Source organism: Narcine bancroftii, chromosome 1 (genome assembly GCF_036971445.1).
Source record: "Narcine bancroftii isolate sNarBan1 chromosome 1, sNarBan1.hap1, whole genome shotgun sequence".
Classification (NCBI taxonomy): Eukaryota; Metazoa; Chordata; class Chondrichthyes; order Torpediniformes; family Narcinidae; genus Narcine; species Narcine bancroftii.
The window spans coordinates 453,575,433-453,600,206 of NC_091469.1; the positions used below are offsets into that span (position 1 = coordinate 453,575,433).

The following is a 24,774-nucleotide window of genomic DNA, read 5'->3' on the forward strand; positions in this document are numbered from 1 at the left end:
CTTCCACTCAGGAATGATCTGAAAATTCCCAAAATACTGGAGCTACAAAGTTCTGCTCTATTGAGCCAAACAAGTCACGGATCAGGCCCCCTACTGGCACAAGGCTCCGTCCTCCAATTCATTTCCAAGGTGTGGGCAACTCTTCATTAATTGTATGCAAATGACACAATTTTACTAGAGCTGTCAAAAGCACATTGCATGATGAATGAAGTTGCCAAGTTTTACATTTACACAAGTTGTGAGCATGAAAACATGATAGAAATCTTTGCACTCAAGGTCTAAGTAATTCATGAGCAACTTTACAATTCAGTCCCATTGCAATATACAAAGTAACCACAAATACAATTATATGCCTGCTCCTACTTTATTAATTCTCCCATGAAGTACCTTGTCAATTGTCCAAGCAATTAATTTTAAATTACTGGAGACTCCAGCATAATCTTTGCTCAAGTGACAAAGTGGTCAAGGAAAGTAGAATAGAAACATACAACACAGAGACTGCAATGCAGAGAGTTGGTATAGTTTTGGATTATTTAACAAGCCCATGCCTGCCCTACTATTCCAGCATTTGTTTCCAGTAACCCTAGTATGGAAGGCAGTCTGGAAATGGATGAGTGAACTGTGTAGACAAATTGGCTTGTAGATTAGAAACGGAAATTAGTCACATTGTACAAATGAGCAACTCGCATCCTGGTAACAGGCTGTATCCAGATGGCTGCAGCATCATGTAAACAGAAAGTGGGTTATCTTTTACGCCCATGTATATATATTTTAATGGCTTTGTCCACGTCAATACTAAATTGAGAATTGCAGAATGCAATTAACTTTTGTAGCAATACTTAATTTCTTAAGTTTGTTCTTGATGAAAGTGGATCTGAATACATTAATACAAGATTTGCTTACAATATTGTTAAAATATATTTTGGTATAATTCGATGGTTTTTGTTCCACAAATGCAACTTTCAAATATTAGTGCAGAAGATTAGTGACACAAATCTGGCATTGAGTAAATACCAACGCAATGTCAACCATACTGTTCAACAAGCTGAAATCTATCTACTGAGGGAGGGGCAGGGGTCCATTCAATCCTAATCAAGTAAAGTCAAGAAAAACGTATCAGCTGAGGTATCGGCCATCAGGCCAGGAAAATTCCCTGATGTGTTCCTTACCTTTGCTGTGGGTGTCTTGAATGTTGTGTGTAACTGTGGTCTGTTGAGTGTGAGGAGGAGGTATGGAGGGGAAAAAAATGGCTCGGACTTGATGGCAATTTTTAAATATAATTGATAACTGCAATTTGTGATTGATCACTGGAAATTGAGTCTGAAAATTTATAAATAAAATATTTTAAAAATCAAGCTGAAATCAAGAGAGTGAGAGGAGAGAGAGAGTGTGAGGAAGCGAGAGTGAGCACGCGAGCGAGAGGCACTGCTGGTGCTACAATAGTGTTGTGTTGACTGCTGTGCTAACCGTGCCACTCAAACAAACACCAGGAGTTCAAATCTGCTTTACATTATATAAAGTATTTGTTATATGGGCCATAACAAAAAATTTCAGATTCCTGAAACCAAAAGGCATCTATGAAATGTCAGAATACAAGAACTGATTTTATGCAGTTTTTTTGGTAGTAGTGTGAAATTACACACACTTCTCAGTCAAAACACTTTTATGCAGCTGTTTATCATTTTAAAAATTGATTCTTGGAAAATGAGCGTCACTGGCAAGGGAAATATTCAGCTGGTTTATCCTTTGACAAAAGTAATAAGTCTACAAGCAAAGACAACCTCATAACCCAACCTTGGCATTCAAGAAGTGACCATCACTGAGACCCCACTATCAACATCAGCAAATCAAAATATACTCAAACTCAACTAAAATAGCCACACAAATGCTGTGGCAAAGTATCCTGCAGTAAGTGTCCCACTCCCTGACTCCCCAAAACTTCATCATCTACAGTTACGAACCACACATGATGAGCAGCAATAGACAATGAACCAGACAGTTTAATTTTAAAACACTAATCCATTTTATTTCTAATGCTTTGTGTGTGTGTGTGTGTGTGTGTGTGTGTGTGTGTGTGTGTGTGTGTGTGTGTGTGTGTGTGTGTGTGTGTGTGTGTGTGTGACCATTACAGTTCAGACCGAAATCTAGAAAGTTACGTCAGTGTTGAAATGTAGGCCTTTTACATTTGATGCCCAGAATCAACTTCAATGCCATTATGGAAAGAGTGAAATCAGGGCCAAGGATTGAGGTTTTTGATTGGGGAAAAGCTAGATTTGAGGAGATGCGAAAGGACTTGCAGGGTGTGCATTGGGACAATTTGTTTTATGGGCAGGATGTAGTAGAGATGGAAGTCTTTTAAAGATCAGATTTTGAGAGTGCAAAAGCTTTATGTTCCTGTTAGGTTAAAAGGAGGGGCAAAAGGTTTGAGAGAGCCGTGGTTTTCAAGGAATATTGGAAACTTGGTTCGAAGAAAAAGGGAGGCGTACATTAGATATAAGAAGCATGGAGTTAAAGAGATGTTTGAAAGATACATTGAATGTAAGAGGAATCTTAAGAGAGGAATTAGGAAAGCTAAAAGAAGGTACGAGAAAACTATGGCAAGCAGGGTGAAAACTAATCCAAAAGAGTTCTACAAATATGTTAATGGTAAGAGGAAAGCTAGAGACAAAATTGGTCCCTTAGAAAATCAGAGCGGAAAACTGTGTATGGAGCCTAGAGAAATGGGGGAGATATTGAACAGTTTCTTTTCTTCGGTATTCACTAAGGAGAAGGATATTGGGAGATGTGAGATAAAAAAAAGCAAATTGGGTAAATATGGGGAATATAGAGATTACAAAAGGTGTAGTTTTAAGGCTTTTGAAGAATATAAAGGTGGATAAGTCTCCGGGACCAGACGGGATCTTCCCCAGGACATTGAGAGAAGTGAAGGAGGAAATAGCAGAGGCTCTGGCGGTAATTTTCCAAATGTCATTAGATATGGGGATAGTGCCGGAGGATTGGCACATTGCGCATGTGGTTCCGTTATTTAAAAAGGGTTCAAGGAGGAAGCCTGGCAACTATCGGCCTGTAAGTTTGACGTCTGTGGTAGGTAAATTAATGGAGAAAATTCTTAGAGATAGTACTTATAAACATCTGGATAGACAGGGTCTGATCAGGAGCACTCAACATGGATTTGTGGGAGGAAGGTCATGTTTGACCAATCTGATTGAATTTTTTGAAGAGGTGACTAGGAATGTGGATGAGGATAGCGCAGTGGATGTTGTCTATATGGACTTCAGTAAGGCCTTCGATAAGGTACCACATGGAAGGTTAGTTAGGAAGGTGCAGTCTTTAGGTATAAATTTTAAGATAGTCAAATGGATTGAACATTGGCTGAAAGGGAGAGGCCAGAGAGTGGTAGTGGATAATTGTCTGTCAGGTTGGAGGCCGGTGACCAGTGGTGTGCCTCAAGGATCTGTATTGGGCCCATTGTTGTTCATTATATACATTAATGATCTAGATGATGGGGTGGTGAATTGGATTAGTAAATCTGCAGACGATACTAAGATAGGTGGAATAGTGGATAATGAAGAAGGTTTTCAAGGATTGCAGAGGGATTTGGGCTGCTTAGAAAAGTGGGCTGAAAAATGGCAGATGGAAATTAATGCTGATAAGTGTGAGGTGCTTCATTTTGGTAAGAAGAATCAGAATAGGACATACGTGGTAAATGGGAGAGCATTGAGGAATACAGAAGAGCAGAAAGATTTAGGAGTGACGGTACATCGTTCCCTGAAGGTAGAAACTCACGTGAATAGGGTGGTGAAGAAGGCTTTTAGTATGCTGGCCTTTATCAATCATTGCATGGAATATAGGAGTTGGGAGGTGATGTTGAGATTGTATAAGACGTTGGTACGGCCTAATTTGCAGTTCTGTGTGCAGTTCTGGTCGCCTAATTATAGGAAGGATATAAACAGAGTGGAGAGAGTGCAGAGAAGGTTTACCAGAATGTTACCTGGGTTTAAGCATCTAGAGTATAGGGAGAGATTGGACAGATTAGGTCTTTATTCTTTGGAGCGTAGAAGGTTGAGAGGGGATTTGATAGAAGTATTTAAGATTATGAAAGGGATAGAGAGAGTGGATGTGGATAGACTATTTCCGTTAAGAGGAGGAAAGATTAAAACAAGAGGACATGAGTTAAGAATTAAGGGGCAGAGGTTTAGAGGTAACATGAGGGGGAACTTCTTTACTCAGAGAGTGGTAGCCGTGTGGAATGATCTTCCGGGAGAAATAGTGGCGGCGGAGTCAATTGTATTATTTAAGAAAAGGTTGGACAGGTATATGGATGAGAAGAAGATGGAGGGTTATGGGCATTGTGCAGGGAGGTGGGACTAGAAATGGGTGTTTGGTTTGGTGCGGACTAGAAGGGCCTAATGGCCTGTTTCCGTGCTGTAATTGTTATGTTATGTTATGATAGGAAGACTGGAGTTGTGGCTGCTCCAGACTCACGAATTTTCCTTGTGTTGCCTTTGAAGAAATGTCCATCCACACAAGCTGTGGTCATAACACTCTTGGTCCTTTTGTAGGTGAGACTCAAAGTGGGCGGCTTCCAAGATGGTGGCACTGGTCTCTCCAAGTGACCTTTACTGTTAGTCACATTCAAAATGAAGCACTTTGCTGGGACAGGTCAATCCATCAAAAAGGCTCAGTTATTTACAGAGCACGCTTTGCTCTGAATGCCACAAAAATGGCCAGCCACAAGAGCTGCTTCAAAAGGCTGCTTTCTCTTCAGCCATCAACATGGTTCTCCCTTTCAAAATCACAATGTTTTTCAAATGTATCAAATTTGGAAAAGCCTGTGACAAGTCTTCCCTCAGTTCTTCCAATGTATTGAATGTCACTGGACTGTGTTGTACTTGTGTGAAATGTTAAATGTGACCATTCATTCCCTCCTGTCTATACAATCCCTTACAGTGATAATCCCATTTTACAACAAGCACGAGTCAAAAACATGAGGGAATAATGGCACATTTACCCAAATGAGAACTCCACAACTCTGCTCTACTGGCTCAACATTCATCATATTCATTTCTTCACCACCAGCATAAAGGGGTGGACTGGATACTTTCTGCAAAATGCATTGCAGCTGTGGGAAAAGCTTGGCCAAGGGCAGATGTTTAGGAATACACCACTGGAAGGTTTCCTTCCAAGCTACACACAATTCTCAATTGGACACTCATCACCAACTCTTCATCATCACTGGGTCCTAGTCCTGGAGCTCCCTGCCCAACAGTTACATGGGCGTAATTTCATCAGAACGTTGGGTCAATCCAGGCAGCAGCGCAACACCACCTTCTCAAAGGCAATTAAGGATGGGCAATAAATGCTGGCCTTGCCAGTGACCGTCAGACCTTAAAACCAGATAAAAATAGCAGCTCAGTAAATTCCAGAAGTTTAAAAAACTACTGAAGACTTTTATTTTCTTTCCCTTGACTGAGCCGAGCAATAAATTTTAACTTGCTTGGCAACAGTTTGAAGAACATGTGACTATTTCTTTTTCATGCAGCTTTCTTTTCTGAGCCACTGGTTGGATCCATTCTTCTGGAAGAGACTTTTGACCCACTAATGTTATTTTCTCTTTTTACTCTTGGCTATAAGCGTTATATCGTGTTATAAGGCGAGCTCTCCACTGGCCATCGTGTCAGAGGTGCACCAAAGAAGAGGTACAAGGACTGCCTAAAGAAATCTCTTGGTGCCTGCCACATTGACCACCACCAGTGGGCTGATATCGCCTCAAACCGTGCATCTTGGCGCCTCACAGTTCGGCGGGCAACAACCTCCTTTGAAGAAGACCGCAGAGCCCACCTCACTGACAAAAGGCAAAGGAGGAAAAACCCAACCCCAACCAACCAATTTTCCCCTGCAACCGTGTCTGCCTGTCCCGCATCGGACTTGTCAGCCACAAACGAGCCTGTAGCTGACGTGGACATTTATCCCTCCATAAATCTTCGTCCGCGAAGCCAAGCCAAAGATAAGCATCTACAGACTGTGTATTTGCCTTTCAAATTAATGGCTGAAAACAAGTTCAGCAGCATGACCGCTGATTCACTCCTCAGTTAACTAACAATTGGCCAATAGTATAGAAAATTAAAGTGACTATTAACGTCCCGAAAATGGATTTCTGCTTCCATTGAATTGCTTACAGAGGTATGTTTAAATACCTCACAGCGCTTCACATCTAACCTCCCAACCCATTCCTCTACTGAAATGATCACAATGGTTATTGATTCGTACAAACCTAACAGTTGTGATACCTCACTCATTTTGTTTTTTAAAAAGACAAAACAGCATGGCCATATGCCCTTTTGGCCCATGAGTCCATACTGCCCAATTACACCCAACTGATCGACAGCCCTGTAACGTTTTGAAGAGTGGGAGGAAACCGGAGCACCTGAAGAAAATGCACGCAGACGTGGGGAGAATGTACAGCTCCTTTCAGACAATGCCAAATTCGAACCCCAGTCATTGGCGTTGTAACAGCATGTCGTTAACTGTGCCACCTCCAGTTGTTCTCTGTCTGAGAGACTGGCTCCTAGCGAGTTTCCTATTGTCCAAGTGATTCCTGGTTTCATCTGGTCTTCAAAATTATAGGTTCTATTTGCATTCAGTCTCAAAGTCCTGGAATGCAATGTTATTCCAGCTCAAATTTAAGAATTTCTTCCCCATTAAAGAAACAAAGACCCCAAACCATGGCCAGGAGTGAACACTTATCCCAAATTCAGAATAAAGTGGAATGTTCTGTGATACTCAGCTGATGGAGAGAAGAACTGATCGTCATCAACTGCGAACACGAAGCAAGGAACTCTGCTGCACACGGTATTTCAAGCAAATCTATTTAGTTTTTTTTTGTTTTGCATCATGTTTTCAAGCAAATCTATTTATTTTTTTTTTGTTTTGCATCATGTTCAGCAAAAGCATTGCTTCATGCAGAAATAATTGGCAGATGAGAGGTAGGAAGAAGAACCTATATAAACTTAATCGAGCAAGACAACCATGCAACCTGATCACTGGAACAAACTATCAGCTGTCAAATCTTACAAATCCCTTACACAGTGTTCTAGCCATCTGGATGACACTGCCATGCTAGTGGAGTTATTTAAGAAATAAAATTTTTGGCATTCAGCAGACAGGTCAAAAAAAAAAGTACTGATGAAATTCCATTTTTCAGAATTGACCATACCAATTATTTTAAAACTATCAAAAGGTAGATTTTCTCTTGAAAATATATAAACCTATTTAGTTATTGTACGTTATGAAGCCATCAGAAAATTCTGTTCAGCAGTCACAATTTCTACTTGTACAGCTGCACGGTTTAATTGGGAGCTTCACAGCACAATTTCTTACACCAGAATGGAGGTCACAAGAGGGTTCAAACACTAATTTGATTAGAATCCATCAGTAGCAATGCTGTAAATTACAAGGTACGTAGCTGGAGACAACCAAAAGAAACAGAAACACGGGCCACCTTCATACTGCAGCAGCTGGGTAGCCCCTCCCAGCACCGGGTGAGATCATTGGGGTCATGTGGGTACGATGCACCTTTCAAATAGCAGCCAATCTGGCAATTAAATGGTGAGTGATGCATCAGCATTCACATTCAGCCTCACAGGGAATCCCTAAATCCGCCCCCACCCCTGTCAGTCACCCCTGCTCCCACCCATCGGTTATCCCCTGATCCCAGCAGTAATTTGCACACCCCTGCCCCAGCGATGTGTGCCCAAGGGGTCGGTTGGGGGGGGGGGGCTTCCGCGATCATGGGGGTGCTGCCATGACGTGCTGCTCCGGTTCGTGGCAATGGCTCAAAGTGGGAGTGTGGGAACAATGGCTGTCTTCCTTATCCATAATCCCCCATACCGCTGGAACCACTCTGCCAGCGCCAGAGCAGTTCCAGTTGCATGCAGGTTTACGGATAAGGAAGACGGCCATTGCCCCTGCAGTGGGCAGTTGCCACAAACTGGAGCGGTACATCGTGGCAGCAACCTCCCCCCTCCACTCCCGTTCACAGCAGCGTCACGACAGCACCCCTCCCTCCTGTTCGAGGCACCCACCCCCGCCCCTCCCCTCAATTTCGGCAGCAACACATCGAAGCAGATCTGCGACAGCATCCTGCACTGAGCCAGCCAGGGGTTTCCCTGTGACGCACACACACGCAAGCACCGACATCACCAGAGTAACCGGGTCCACCGTTTCACCTCTCAAATCTCCGGAGGAAGACACCCGGGTAAGTTTTACTGTGCTCCCTGATCGCCTCGGAGGTAGACCAGGATCTGGTTGGGTTTTGACTAGGTCGGACCCTTTCAAATAGCCATGTACCTGGGTTGTCAACCGACCAAATTGCCCAGTTAACCCCATTTTACATGCCATATATTTCATTCTTCTTTTGTGTAAGTAAAGGTTAGAGACATTGGAAGACCACACAATTCTCAAAGAAATCTTGAAGCAAAGCATTAAAGGAAATTACAACTCACCTACCCCTTTTAGAATTCCTTTAAATAATGGTATTTCATTGATCTGACTGAGTACTGTACCTCTGGAATCACTTTACGTTTCTTTCCTCCATCCTAGAAGATTCTCTACTTTCAGAAACATTCTGCCGGCACTTCTTGAACAATTCTGATGTCAATATTTGTACCCATCCCCACCATAGAAGGAAACATATTTTCCATCCTGATAAGCACAAATAGGCAGTGTGAATGCTGAACAATCAAAGGAACTGCTCCCACTAGCCATTCAGGACTCACGTGTACAAAACAATATTTATTTATTTGTACTACATTTCCTGCATATGTATTGTTTGTCTGTATGTGTGTTATGTCTGATTGTGTGTCTGTATGTTTTGCACCAAGGACAGGAGAAGGCTGTTTCATCGGGTACAGTCAGATGACAATAAACTTGACAAATGATACAAACATCTTCGGTTTCAGATCTACTCGCTGTCCGCTTAAATTGTGCGGAGGACTAACTTTTGACAACTTTTTACAAGATTGCTACTGCTGTGACTTCTGACGTCCAAGAACTGGACAGCAAATTAGTTGGGAGTGTTCTGGGGGGGAAAAAAAAATCCCAATTTTTGCTTCATATCGAATATTGGCAAACAAATTCATGTTGTGGTACTGGAAACAAATTCCTTGGAATCATTTTCTTCAACCCTGAAAGCATAAAAATGAGCACGTGCTAAACTCGTGCCTCCAATCTGAGCTTTACAATGCATACTCTTAGTGGAATCTTGTTTCACATTATATTGTTTATGAATAATATATTAGGACCTCAAACGCAATCAGATAGTAAAGGGACTCCACGATAAATGCAAGATATGAATTAAAGCAGACCATGTGATACAAACTATCACAGCTTCAAAAGGACATCTATTATACCAATGCCCAAGAACAACAAGGTGACCTGCCTTAACAACGACCAGCCTTTTACACACGCCTACTGTGATGAAGTGTTGGAAGAGGCTGGTCATGGTACAAATCAATTCTCAAAACCAAAAGGACTTAGGCCTAGTTCAGTTCACCCATCCTCACAACAGCAATGTCATGTCACCAACACCTCACTCTGCAGTATATCACCTGGACCACGAGATCATCTACATCATTGTTCACTGTTCAATGAACATCCTGTTCATTGGCTACAACTTGGGGTTGAACACCATAATACTGGAAAACCATAATACTTGTTATTAAACTTAGGGAGCGGGGACTCTGCCCCCTTGCAACGGAATCATTGATTTCCTCATCTGTAGACCCTAATCAGTGGTCTTTCCGGATCATAACCCATGCTGCCCAAAAAAAAACTCCAATTAACCTACAACCCCTGTATGTTTTGAAGCGCTCCTATTTTTGCTTCTGTATTGGCATTTTAGAATTCAACTGCCAGTCTATCAACAAATTCAGCAAAATATCAAGTGCTGCAGGAGCTATATGAAACTGTGAGGTAGGAAATGTTAGATTGCTGTGGAGTAGGTTTACGTCGGTCAGCACAACATCACAGGCTGGCTGTCAAGACTTATACTGTGCTGTAATATTCTGACCTAACTCAATGGTTCAGGCAGCATCTATGCAAGCAGAAGAGTGGTTGACATTTTTGGGTCGAGACCCTGCATCAGGATCGAAAAAGTTGACCACCCCTCTCCCTCCATAAATGATGACTTGTTCCAGCAGTTTGTTTTGCTCCAGATTCCAGCAACTGCACACTCATGTCTACCGATAAAATCCCATTTCTAATGATGTGCGGAGACATAGGACTCAACAATGGGTCAATACTTCCACTGGCTACATCATCACTAAAGGGGTAGCATACTCACTGATTAAAAAAACTCCTATCATCAGTGCCAGCTGCCAGATTTAAACACATCTGAAACACAAAGCTCACTTTTGCAGTAACCTCATGACTGAAAAATCTCTTCATGGCCAGCTTAATAGCTGGAAACCAGTGAAGAATAAAATTAAACCCAATTAGTAAGCAAAAGTTCACAGAAATGCTATTAATCCTTTCCTAAAGTTGAAGTAGTGGGGGATAAGCCATTTTTCATTAAATTCCATTTTGTTTTCTCATTCCCAAATGACATCTCTTGTAATTTCGGGAACTGCTTTTAAGCTACTGGTGCTGGTGACCTTGCTGGATGCCAGGTCAAAGCAATTCAACCAATTTACCTTGCCTCAAAAATTGGTTCACTGCTCCAGAAATCCAGCCCATTTTTACTTGGCAGAGTGTCAGCTAAACTCAATTGTCAATTCAAGTTTAAACTCCTTTATTTCCCTACTTGTTCATTTTCCTTCCCCTTCACATGCTTGATGTTCTCCATTCAGTTCCAAAATTCCCTCACTCATCCCCACAACTTCCTTCTGCTCTCTCCCCCTCCAAACAAACTTAACATAGAACAGTACAGTACAAGAACTGGCCCTTCAGCCCATGTCTCCGCCAAGCATGATGTAAAACCCTGATGCTTGCACACAATCCTTATCTCTGTTCCCTGCATGTGCATATGACGATGTAGAAGTCACTTAAACCCTATTTTTGTGTCTGGTCCTGGCAGCCTGTTCCAGGCTCTGTGTAAAAGACTTGCCCAACAAATCTCCTTTAAACTTTCCACCCATCAACTTAAACACATGTCCTCTAGTGTGTCCTCTTATTTGAAGAGATTGTACGCCAAATATAATCTCTTCAACAAAACATTTTGGTCTCCATTCTAATATCAGCAAGGTGTCAAAACTTGCTTGATGATACCCTTGTAAAACCTGCCTTGTCTTAGATAAGCCCTTTAAAGGTTGCAACAACGGCAGCGTTTATAACCACGCAAGATCACACGAGGAGATTGGAAGGCACACAACCCAGAATGGCATTAAATAAATCAGCTCAAAGAAATAGAATCTCAGAGGAAGAAAAAAGTGGAGAGCAGAGGGGTTCAGGAACGAAATTCTAGGGATTCAAGTTTCTTGCCTCGTTACAGCTAGCTGGTACAGTGAAAAGATTTCTCCAATAACTGAAGACACAACTGTCAAATTGAAGGATGGTGTTTAGACACAAGGCAAAGGCCAGAAACGAAGGACCACAAAACCCCAGAGAATTTAACCCTGAATGAATGATGAAAGTTAATACTCAGACAACAATTAAGTATCTAAAGGAACATTGATTTGCTTATAGACCAAGTGCCATTTAATAGAATTATTATAGATGAACACTTCAGGATGAGCCAAAGGGCTTGATTCTGCGCTATTTGACTGGAACAGCTGTGGTAGAACCACTGTATAGCAATTAGCACTGTCTGTATGAATGTATGGGCTGGTCAGCCCCCTGCACCTGTGACTCCTCTCCTCAGAAATCCCCATAAAGACCATTACACCCAAACTCCTCCACTCAGTAGCTGCCTTGGAACCAGCAACATGTGAGATGTGTTGATGGCTTAAGGAGATTAAAGCCTATTAATCACAACTCTCTGCCTCATGTGGTTGATCAAAAATGCTACAATAGCTAAATTAAAGGGTAAAGACATAAATGAGAATTTTGCCAGCAGATGAGATACAGCAGGAATGGCATCAGAAAACAGTCATACTATAACTTTTTTTTCCCTCTGGACATACAGCAAGGTAACAGGCCTTTCCAGCCTACAAATACACCAATTAATCTACAATCCCTGTAGGTTTTTGAAGGATGGGAGGAAACTGGAACGCCAGGAGGAGTCCTACGCAGACATGGGGAGAACATGCAAACTCCTTACAGAGAGCACCTGATTTGAACGTGGGTCACTGGTGCAGAAATAGTGTTGTACTTACTGCTATTCTACACTAACCATTATCAATCATGCCATTTCATGGATCAAGCTTTATTGTTGTGTAAACAAGATGCACAAAGTTTGTTTTCTCCTGTAAAGGCACAAAAAGAGGCCAATAATTCAGCACCACTATAAAGATGAGAAAGAGCCCCCCCCCCCACCCTGAGACAGTTTTCATCAATCAGCACCTTCTCCAGAGACACCATCTCCTATGACCATGTAACCTCCTGTCTGATCTAGCAGTGAACCTGAGCACAAGGCATCCTCGTCACTCACTCTAGTTCCAAATCCCCAAAGCAATTCGGAGAAGCTATCAGCACCCTCGTTCCTTTGGGAGTCCTGCTTGCCATCAGCTCCCTCATGAATCATGGTTCTAGTACCTGGTTCCTACAAGCTAATAACCAGTGGCCTGGAGCAAGCCCTTTTTTTCACCCGGCTCCATGTTGGTCTACTGCTGTGGTCTTGTACCCTGTAGGGACTTCTCACAGGCTTCTGCTCAGCTGCAGGTTGGGGGATGGGGGGTTGGTGGTGGGGGGGGGGGGGGGTGATTGTTCTCCCGCTCTGCTGCCCTGTGCCAATCTGCCACTCTCTGAGAGACCTCAACTATTGCTTCACCTGGGTTGCTGAAGCAATGGGCGCTGTCTTCTTGGCCACCACCTCCATTCTACAAGTAAGTCATAACTGTGTGAGACTGTCAAGCAGAATGGTCTTGCATTCAGACCCTGTGGAGGAGCCTTGGAAGAACACATCTACGCTCCCCACTCCTCCCAGGTCCATACCAGCAGTAAGTTCTACTCTGGGCAATTCACCTAATCTATGTACAGCTCCATGAGATCACCCATCATCTTCCTGCACTCCAGGGAATGAAGCCTAGGCTGCTCAACCTCTCCCAAAAGCTCAGGATCTTGGGTCCTAGCCACATCCTCGCAGGGTTACATTTCTTATGTTTCACCAGGTAATGTTTTCCTTTCCCTTCCTGGATTTGCACTGCATTTAAATCGACCTGGTTACACAATATTTATATGAAGTTCATTAAGATCTGATTTGTACATACTCAACCCAACAAACAAGCCTCTTCGCAGACCATGGTGCACATACAAAAACACACAATACACAGTGCATAAAGAACATATAAATAATCAAATATATAAATATTTGAGATGATTGTCTCAGTTACAGGATACTGTTTATCATTCTCACAGCCTGTGGAAATAAGCAATTCCCCAACCTGGCAGCCTTGATTTTGATCCTCCTGTACCATCTCCCTGATGGTAGTGGGTTGAAGATACCATGTGCTGAATGGAATCAGCCTTCTATAATTTTTGGAGCTTTATTTAGAACAATGCTTCCAGTAACTGCCTTCTATAGAGGAAAGGGAAACCCCAATGATCCACTCAGCTGCTTTAATGATCCTCTCTACAGACTTCCGGTCTGATGCTTTGCAGCTGCCATACCACACAATGATAGGTCAGCAGAAAAGTCAACTTAAAGTGTACTGGGATAGTACTAGAAATTATATCCAAGCGTTTCCCAAGTCCTGAGGGTACCAGATTATAGGAACTATGCTGTAATTTCTTTTACCTCAGCATTTACTCTGAATCCATGACTTGCCAGTATTTCTGGGAAAATTCTTGCATTTTCTTCATTGAAGACAGATGAAATATTTAATTCACAATTATAAATTCTTCCATGTCTATGCTTCTTGCAAGTGAAGGCGTATTCTATTTTGCCTTTCTTTGTCAATTTCCTGGTCATGCTTGTGGAAGCATAAATGATGGCATCCACCAGGTGGGCCAAACAACTGTCTGTGCTGTTCTAAACAATCTGTCAAGCACGGCAGATGAAATTCCATCTGTAACAGTTAATACAAGCTGCACTGTCCAAAACAAAAAGCCTTCCCCCAACTCCAAAGTTGGCGTACACATTAAAGAAGAAACAAAAGCCTGACTCTACTTCCACAGGTCTGATGACATTTTGTCAATCAACTAGAATGCCTTCATGCTGCCTGAAAAGCAGTCTTATTCAACTGGGGCCTACAATACCACAGTATGTATGTGCTGCAAACTACCATATTGCGTAAGATAATAAATTTACTATTTGTGCATAAAAATAGATGCTAATAATATTTTTCAACCTTCTTCCTGTTACACAGCAACCGATTCCAATTAAATGGTCAATAATCTGAAAGTAACTCATGCAAATTAAACATGAATTTCAAAATATTGCCACTAAAAGAAATTGATTATGAAAGACATTAAATTGAAAATAGATATGAAAGGATAAAGATTGTCAAAATAAAGCCAGAATTTGATGTTTAATATACAGAACATATATTTGGTATCATGTATATTCCTATTAGGAGAAGGGCAGCAGCATTATTTCCATTAGAAAGACGGTGTTGTAATAGCAAGAGATTTAGAAGGTGAATGCAGACAGCTATCTTATATTCTGAAATATCTACTGGCATCATACTCGCTTCAATTTTTGTTTTGCACGTTATAAATCCAAACTTAAATAGAAATATTCAGGCAGGCCATTTAATTTAATTTAGCACTGTACAGGCCAATTCAGCCCTACAAGTCCGTGCCACCCAATTTACGCCCCATTCACCTTTCATTTTGAAAGGTGGGAGGAAACCAAAGTGCCCCCAGAGAAAATCCACGCAGACACGGGGAGAATGTACAAGTTCTTTACAGACAGTGCGGGATTCGATTGCAGGTCTGGACCCAATTGCTGGCGCTGTAAAGGCACTGCGCTAACTGCTACGCCAAACATGCCACCGTGTGACAGAGAAGACAGGAATTCATATTGGCATGAATCAAGTCGAAAAAAAGCAAGTAATTTATGCAAATTGTACTCTTCGATTCCAAAACTAAACTGAACACATTGCAAACTGCCATTTGTGTTACTTGATATTTTTTGTGTGGAACATGAAGATAAACAATGCAAAAAACAACCATATTTGCTGAAATATCTGTGGCCAACTAACCATCCTAACTGAACAATTTTCAAATCTGGTTCAGTGCAACAGAAACAACTCTCTATTAATATAATCTTACCCACAGAAAATTACCGCTGGTAAACCAGGTTCCAAACTCACTCCACGACATTCAATGCAGACACAAAACAGGATGGGAGAAAAGTTCAACCACCGGCAGGAAATGGTATTCAAAATGACAATGTGATCACAAAAGAGAGTGTCAGTGTATTCCAGGATTTCCCCCTCCCTCCACCCCTAAAGCCGACAGATTTTGAATGGATTGTCTGCCCAAGACACAAGAAATTTCCTTTCCCGGAAATCTGGCTAGTGAATATTCTTGTATTCTCTCATAAAGGCCCTGTGCAAAAAGCCAACGAAAGCTCAAGGCTCAATTAGTGAGGAGGAGGGGGAGGGGGAAATAACTTGGACCACAATAATTAGACACAATTTTCTTCCCTGTCAGTCATGAGCTTTTTCCTAAAGTCACCTTGATGATATACAATGCTTAAGTACTTGACGTGGCCATTTCAATCAGGATCGTTAGATAACCTTCAAAATTCTGCATAAGAATTTTCTACAATAATCTGCACTACTCCAAAACAAGTCTACTATGATATTTTTTCAAAAGAAAAGAACAAGTATTTTGTTATGTCTAAAGTTACATCCAATTATTTTCCTCGAATCTTTGCACTTCCCACCACCCAATGCCAAGAGTTCAGAGGAAGGTTCAAGGATGCTCCCCAAAGGCTCATCAACTCTTGGAAACCTCTGGCTCATGAATGCTTGAATGAAGAAGGATCATTCAGGAAGGCACTGGCATGTGAGAGTCCCTTCACAGATAGCCCCACATAAATGGTGGGGCATAAAATTCCCAAACTCCCACTTCATCCACTCCCAATATTTCCTGCTCCACTTGTAGCAGAGTCCACGGGAGTGGAAGCAGCTTCAAAGTTTTGTCAGCAATGATTTATGCCAATGTTTTAGCACAGGTTCAATGCAAGGCTCTTTATCATAGCAGAAAAAGTATCCACCCGCTTGATTCCTTTGTATTCTTCCCTTTCAGTTGAATATCTTTGATGCCACCACAGATTGCTGACCACAACAGTAATTGAAGGAAACTTATTGAAGAATCTATTTTCAAAAAAGATTTTGTCACTGCAAGAAAGGGTAATTTATCCCACTAGCCCACCATTGACTTGCTTTATTTAATTACTCTATCCTTGCACACTGTGCTGAACCTTATCTTCACAAAAGTAACTTCTTCCAAGAGTTTTTAAAATACCACATGAAGTTTATTTCCTTTTATCTGTGGTGTGCTGTGCTCATTCGTGTAAATGAAGTGTAGGTTCCTCAATGATCTTCAAACTCATTGGACCATGCTGTCATCCTGAATGGTCTCCTCAAAAATTCCTTCTACAAGTCAAACAAAAGATTACCATTTAGTCCAACAAAAAATGAACCGTGGCCCCATAATCGTACTCAGGATCGGTATGAGAACCAAAATATCTGACCTTTTACCTCACCACCTACTACTCCCCCCTCCCCCTCCCCCCACCGTGACTATCTAAAAGTGTTATGTAACCACAGCTATTTTATTCTCAGTGGGATGGCAACAAGAGAAAGGATTGCAACCATTAATTGGATCCTTTTTGATGTTACTAATGAGGAACAAAAGTTGGCCCACAACCAAAGGAACTCTTCAAATCACACATGAAGATCCTTGGTGTCCAGATGAATCAAGGGAAAAAACATTTGAAGCTGATTTAATTGTTCAGTTTTTACAATCGTACTAACAGCAGGTATGATTAGTGTTGGCCATTATCACTCAGTAAAGCACAACATGAATCTCAGTGTTCTTCACATGGTTACTTTAACAATGTTGTCAGTGATTCATCTCTGGACCACAAGCTGCACTTCTACATGACATCAAAGGAACTCACTTGCATTGATAACAAACTATTCAGAGTTTAGTTTGGCTTTAAAGTATTTTGAAAATCTTTAACTTTGTTACATTAGGTCTGGCAGTTTTTAATTACAAATTAGCTAACACTTTGACTCTTGACCATCAATTTACATGTAATTCCCACATATATATTAATCAAACTAGATCAATTATTTTTAAGAATGATATCTAAATTTACAGCAAGATCCCAATCAGTTTGGAAGGTGAGCCAAGGAAAGGCAAATGGAATTTAGCTCTGACAAGTATGAGGTGTTGTACTTTGGTAAGTCCTTTCTGAGGAGTAGGGTATCCTCATATCAAACCCCACAAACTGACTGAAAGAAACCATCATCATCCTATGGGATGGATAGTCAGAAGAAGAAATAATGTGTTTTACCCAGATGTTTCATGACAAACAAAGGACAGAAGTTAGTTCCACTATAGACGTAGCTTTATAGTAGGGCTCTGGAGACCATTGTAGAAAAGAGAGGCCTTGAGGTACAACTGCACAGTCCCCTTGAAAGAGACAACTTGGGTGGATAGAGTACTTTGTGCAGTTCTGGCTGCCCAGCCTGTAACTAAACTACATCTCCAAATTAAAATTAGATTAAAAAAATTAAAGTCAGATGAGAAATATTTATTGAAAATCTCACTTACCTCTAGTGGCTTCACATGATAGGACCAATGCACTCCCTAGCTACTCTTTTTCTCTTCAAGTACCTGGAAAATCTCTTGGAATTTCTCTTTTGTGATTGAATCTTTCATCTAAGTGTTGGTCAAAGGAAAGTGAAACAAAAGAAAGATGGGATGAATGAAGTCCACGCTTCTTGCACCCATTGCATTTGGCGGGTTGTGATCAAAGTTTCCCAAGCTTGTTATCCTTTGTCGTGACCAGTTGCTTGCCATCCAAACTCACTCTGCTTTGAAGTGAAAACCATCTACCCATCCAATTTAGGAAGCTGAAAGATGTTTCTGGAAGGCCACAGCAGGGGAGTAACTAATGCCCATCAACAAACCAGAGTAGCAATTACTCTATCCTGGTGGTTAGCAGTGGAAAACCTTTACAGCAGCCAGTAAAGCCAGTGAGGACCACAGCTAGGGAAGGCTGACTTTAAGGACTCTCACCAATGGAGTGCAAATGGGCAGCTGGTGCGTATGTAAATAAAGCTATGCCTATACTGGAACTAACTTCTGTCCTTCGTTTGTCATGAAACATCTGGGAAAAACACATTATTTCTTCTTCTGACTATCCATCCCATGGGATGATGATGGTTTCTTTCAGTCAGTTTGTGGGGTTTGATATGAGGATACCCCACTCCTCAGAAAGGAACAGCACGTGTGTGAATAGATTTAGGCGAGTCGGGATTGCACAGGTCCAGACACACCCTCTTGACATCCCCTCCTGGATCCAGCGGCATGGTGAGATCCAAGGTGGCTGGGGGCAGTTCTGTTGCAGTGAATGGCCAGACTAAGCTTCGATGCAAGGGGTGCCCTTTCCGCACTTCACGGCACATGTTTGCTAGATGGCCGTTGACCCCTACAGGAGGGTTCATCTGCCCTTAACAGGTCTTGTTTTTCATCCTGCAGGCTGTCTAGTCACCCTCTGCACCTGGTGAGGGAGGCAGTTTAGTCGCTGACCATGGGACAGGTTGTACTGTGTTACATGGTACCGGAAGCACTCAGATGAATGACCGGACATGTGAAAAAGACAATGGTCAAAATGCTAAGAAAGTGTCCGAGGAGCAAACCTATCAGGAATGTTTTCCAACCTATTATTTACCATGCTTGAAAAGCTGATTTAAACATCTCTGCCTGGTCCCCTTTAATTTTCTGTATGTGCAGTTTTGTTTAAATCCAGTTTTCTTGTATATGTAGTAAATATCATTTTTTCTTGACAGTATGGAATCCATATTTACAACTTCTTGGTTTGAAGCTGCAAGACACTCTTGAGGCCCTGTCCTGCTGGTAACCCTTATTTGCATTATTATAGGGATCAAATTAATAATTTTTATTGACATTCTCCTTTTTTCTTTTCTTTCCTTATATTAGTTAGGATTAGTGGGTGGGGGTTGGAGAGGGTGGGAGAGATGAGAGCTTTTTCTCTATGTATACTTTTATTCAATTTCTATGCATGAATGTGGTTTTAAAATTATTAATAAAATGTTTTTAAAAATCCAATTGGTTTGTTTACCAGTTTCACACCACTGTTGGAATTTGACTGCAGCAGCATTCACAGAGGGAGACTCTCATCCGGGAGATCAAAGCATTTTTCTCGTGAGCTTTCTCCGCAGTCACATCATTGCTTTGTTAACTGCTACTTCGAGGCAACATCTGACTTGAATTAATATTTCACTGTTACATATGCTATCAGTCTGCATTGTGTGCTGGTTAAAAGAGGGCTATCAAATCATTACTGATAAACACTGGGTTAGTGACAAGCAAAAGAGAAGGTTGAATTCTTGTGGACCTGCACCTAATATTCAGAGACACTTTGGTTTGATATCACCAAGACTCTATACAAGGAATGATGGGAATTCAAGTGGAAAATTCAGGGATGCTTCTTCATTAAATACCAAGCAAATACAAATTTAAATGCTTTTAAGGAGATTAAAATTCACGAGGTTTATATTTAATGAAGACATTGCAATGTCCAAGGTTCCCTTTCCTATTTATTCCTTCTTGTCGACAACAAAATGCTCCAGAATCCAAGTAATGCATCCTTTCAGTTCTGATCTTAGACAATAGCTATGTCAACATTCTCATCATTACTGACGTGGCAAGGATAAGAACACAGTTCCAACTTGACAAGTCAAGTTTATTTATCCATCTGATGCACAAATGCCACCCCATGAAACAGCATTCTCCAGTCCTTGGTGCAAAACATGCAGACACACAACCAGACATACAGATAAACAATACATATGCAGGACAAGTATTCATATATACACAAATAAATAAGTAGATAAATATTGTTTTGTAAATATGAGAATCTCAGGTGGTTAGTGTGAGCAGTTCCTTGAACATTTTATAGAACTCCATTGGGAATCTGACAGATCCTGGAGTTGTACGACACTGCCCAACCTCATCTACAGTGAGTGAGGCAGCCAGTTCCTTAACCTGGTTGGGGTCAACCACTGGAGTTGTAAGATTGTGATTGTTAAGGAACTGGTTCATTTTGGTGTCATTAGAAGTACATTCAAATATGTAGAGTGACAAGCTGAAAGATCTAATGGCAGCATTGATTCCCATTAGATCAGATGTTATGTTATTGGTGGGGTCTCTAATTTGGGGTATCAGCCTTGACAGTTCAATTGGTTGGCCAATAGATGGCTTGCCTTTTCCCCATGTTCATAATGTGAACCCTGAGTTTGCATTAATTATTGTTCTGCCTGTGTAGTTGATGTAAGATCGAATTCCGCTTGTAAATCAAAAGGTTTTTTTTAAATATTTAAGAATTTTAAAACCACATCCATGCATTCTTATTCAATATAGCTACAAGAATATATATAATTTAAAAAGCATCCCTCCCTACCTTGCCCATCCCCCACAAAATATATCGATGAAAGGAAAAAAAAGAGTTGGGAGAATGTCAAAAAACTATAAAATCTCAATACTAATAATGGAACTGGGGGTTATCAACAGTATGGGCTTTCAGAGTCCTTCAAATTTTCAAAGCCACATGTTGGAAGTGTGAGCTTATTATTTTTGAAAAAAAAATTGATACTTATTAAGTAAATTAAGTTATTTTCTCAAATGGAATACAAGTATTTAATTCAGCATGTCATCTCTCCATCCCTAAATCTGTATATGATTTCCAAATAATAGATATGCACTTCCTAGAAACAGCTAAAGCAAGTAGTCATTGCTTGTATAATTCTGGGGATGGGCAAACTGTGTAGCGTTGATCCATTTCACTGATGATGGATATTATTTCATTGATCTTAGTAATGTGTTTCTTAATGAAGCTGAGTATGGAAATTATTTGACCCCTCAAATAACACTTCCAGAGTTGGGAATCGGAGATTGACTCTTTTTGATTGTGAGAGAGGAAATCACTGATGGAGTCGGACATATATTCACAAAGTTTTTCATCTGCCAGGAGAAGAGAGCCGAGTCTCCAGCACGATTAATGGGGTGATTGGGGTACCTGAAGGTCAAATAATAATAGTGCATGATCAGAATGCTGGAATAGTCCAAGAAAACTACACATGGATTGAGAGAGCCATTCAAAAAGTAACCTATCCTAGAGAACAAGTTGTGAAACTTGGAAAATAATGAAAATATTTTAGATGAGGGATTGCAAAATCTCCAAGGGTCAATCAGCTCATTCTGTATCCCAAAAAAAAAACAGAAAATGACCTGGCCGTGGCAGATCCAGAACTGGATATATAACACAATTTAAATTCCCCGCAAAAATTACCATGTGGGTATCTAATGAGTGAAGCCAACTTGAAAATTAGTTGGTAAATGAGACGTCATCGAAGTTGGGGGCCCTAGACATTGAACCAGTAGCACCTGTTTCTGCAAAAGTTTACCTGCCATTATGATACATGTATCATTTTTCTAAGGTACAAACTGAATATTTTATTTATTAAGATGGCTACCACTCACGATTTTGACTTGAAATTGGAATGGAAACCTGACTTATCCATGGACCTTATAGCCTTAAGTGGTCTTTAATGTGAAGACGAGGCTCCTGCAAAAATACTATACCAGATTTTAATTGGTTCAGATGGGAGAAAACCTTTGATCTTTTGATAGGGCTTCCCATTCCTCTGCTATTTCAAATGAGAAATCTGACAGTGTGAACAGTTATCTTTTGTTGTTCAACATTCTCATTGCTGTTTCTTAGCCTCTGAGTGCTGGCACTGATACTCCTTTATCTCTTTCCCAACGGGAACCCCTGATAAATGCTGTGCGGAGGGTGAAAGGGGTCCTCAATGACACACCAATGGGGGTGAGGGGGATTCCAGTGATCCTCTCTCACCAGTCCCAATCAAGTTAATTTTCAAATGGAGTTCATAATCTACCAGGAAAGCAAGTCAAAGCAGTACAACATAAACTCTTAGCAGATTCAAAACAATCTATGTCAGATCTCGTTGAGCCAGTCTGCCACCTAGAATTGTCATATGAAGAGCGCATACTTTAAGGATTGATATCAAATGCAAAGGAAAAAATGTTGCTGTCTCTACAGTCCCTTGAGTCAAGTGGCAATGTATAAAGGATAACTGGGCCATGGGCAGTGTTGTGCAGAAATCCATTCCTCAGAATAGTCCCTAACACAGGCCAATCGGAGATGGAACTTTGCCATCAGTCAAAGCTATTATGGTGTTTTAAGTTCTCAGAAATTCTGATGCACGAAAGCATATAAAAAAACATAAAATATAAATAATGATCCAAAATGAGTGATGGACTTACCTCGCCAAACGAATCCAGCTCAGCGCGGACATTGGCGACTTCAGGGGTTTTTACGAGGCTCTAAAGGCTGTGTACGGCCCCTCACCCCATCCAAAGCCCACTGCGCAGCTCAGATGGCAAAGTCCTCCTCAGCGACAAGATCTCCATCCTCATCCGATGGTCAGAACACTTCCAATCTCTTTTCAGTGCTCAGTCCAAGAATCCGCCCTGCTCCAGCTCCATCAACAGCTCTTGAGTCTAGAGCTGGATGAGGTCCTCACCCGGGAAGAGACATATAAGGCAATTGAACAATTGAAAAGTGGCAAAGCAGCAGGTATGGATGGAATCCCCCCAGAGGTCTGGAAGGCTGGCGGCAAAACTCTGCATGCCAAACCGCATGAGTTTTTCAAGCTCTGCTGGGACCAAGGAAAGCTGCCTCAGGACCTTCGTGATGCCATCATCATCACCCTGTACAAAAACAAAGGCGAGAAATCAGACTGCTCAAACTACAGGGGAATCATGCTGCTCTCCATTGCAGGCAAAATCTTCGCTAGAATTCTCCTAAATAGAATAATACCTAGTGTCGCCGAGAATATTCTCCCAGAATCACAGTGCGGCTTTCGCGCAAACAGAGGAACTACAGACATGGTCTTTGCCCTCAGACAGCTCCAAGAAAAGTGCAGAGAACAAAACAAAGGACTCTACATCACCTTTGTTGACCTCACCAAAGCCTTCGACACCGTGAGCAGGAAAGGGCTTTGGCAAATACTAGAGCGCCTCGGATGCCCCCCAAAGTTCCTCAACATGGTTATCCAACAGCACGAAAACCAACAAGGTCGGGTCAGATACAGCAATGAGTTCTCTAAACCCTTCTCCATTAACAATGACATGAAGCAAGGCTGCGTTCTTGCACCAACCCTCTTTTCAATCTTCTTCAGCATGATGCTGAAACAAGCCTTGAAAGACCTCAACAATGAAGACGCTGTTTACATCCGGTACCGCACAGATGGCAGTCTCTTCAATCTGAGGCGCCTGCAAGCTCACACCAAGACACAAGAGCAACTTGTCCGTAAACTACTCTTTGCAGACGATGCCGCTTTAGTTGCCCATTCAGAGCCAACTCTTCAGCACTTGACGTCCTGTTTTGCGGAAACTGCCAAAATGTTTGGCCTGGAAGTCAGCCTGAAGAAAACTGAGGTCCTCCATCAGCCAGCTCCCCACCATGACTACCAGCCCCCCCACATCTCCATCGGGAACACAAAACTCAAAACGGTCAACCAGTTTACTTATCTCGGCTGCACCATTTCATCGGATGCAAGGATCGACAACGAGATAGACAACAGACTCACCAAGGCAAATAGCGCCTTTGGAAGACTACACAAAAGAGTCTGGAAAAACAACCAACTGAAAAACCTCACAAAGATTAGCGTATACAGAGCTGTTGTCATACCCACACTCTGTTCGGCTGCGAATCGTGGGTCCTCTACCGGCATCACCTACGGCTCCTAGAACACTTCCACCAGCATTGTCTCCGCTCCATCCTCAACATTCATTGGAGCAACTTTATCTCCAACATCGAAGTACTCGAAATGGCAGAGGCCGACAACATCGAATTCACGCTGCTGAAGATCCAACTGCACTGGGTAGGTCACGTCTCCAGAATGGAGGACCATCGCCTTCCCAAGATCGTGTTGTATGGCGAGCTCTCCACTGCCCACCGTGACAGAGGTGCACCAAAGAAGAGGTACAAGGACTGCCTAAAGAAATCTCTTGGTGCCTGCCACATTGACCACCGCCAATGGGCTGATCTCGCCTCCGACCGTGCATCTTGGCGCCTCACAGTTCGGCGGGCAGCAACCTCCTTTGAAGAAGACCGCAGAGCCCACCTCACTGACAAAAGACAAAGGAGGGAAAACCCAACACCCAACCCCAACCCACCAATTTTCCCTTGCAACCGCTGCAACCGTGTCTACCTGTCCCGCATCGGACTTGTCAGCCACAAACGAGCCTGCAGCTGACGTGGACATTTACCCCTCCATAAATCTTCGTCCGCAAAGCCAAGCCAAAGAAAGAAAGAAAGAAGATTTAAGGCAGAGATGGACAGGTACAGTATTTAATTAGACATGGCATCAAAAGTTATGGGGA

At 41.8% G+C, this 24,774-nt stretch overlaps 1 protein-coding gene and 1 long non-coding RNA gene across 9 annotated transcripts in view; both read right to left on the minus strand.

The window, feature by feature from the left end:
- LOC138751792 (sickle tail protein homolog) overlaps positions 1–24,774 on the minus strand; it is a 689,307-nt gene that overhangs the window by 470,064 nt on the left and 194,469 nt on the right. The window lies entirely within an intron of this gene.
- Positions 16,578–24,774, minus strand: part of LOC138751795 (uncharacterized) — a 42,335-nt gene continuing 34,138 nt past the window's right edge. Inside the window, exons 3-4 of one of the 3 annotated variants that reach the window (XR_011350187.1) lie at positions 22,651–23,097; positions 16,578–16,703 (exon numbers count right to left, since the gene is read on the minus strand). This is a non-coding gene — a long non-coding RNA (uncharacterized lncRNA). Of the gene's footprint in view, positions 16,704–20,026; positions 21,380–22,650; positions 23,098–24,774 lie in introns of those variants that run through there. The other 2 variants (XR_011350186.1, XR_011350188.1) reach the window with 2 other exon arrangements.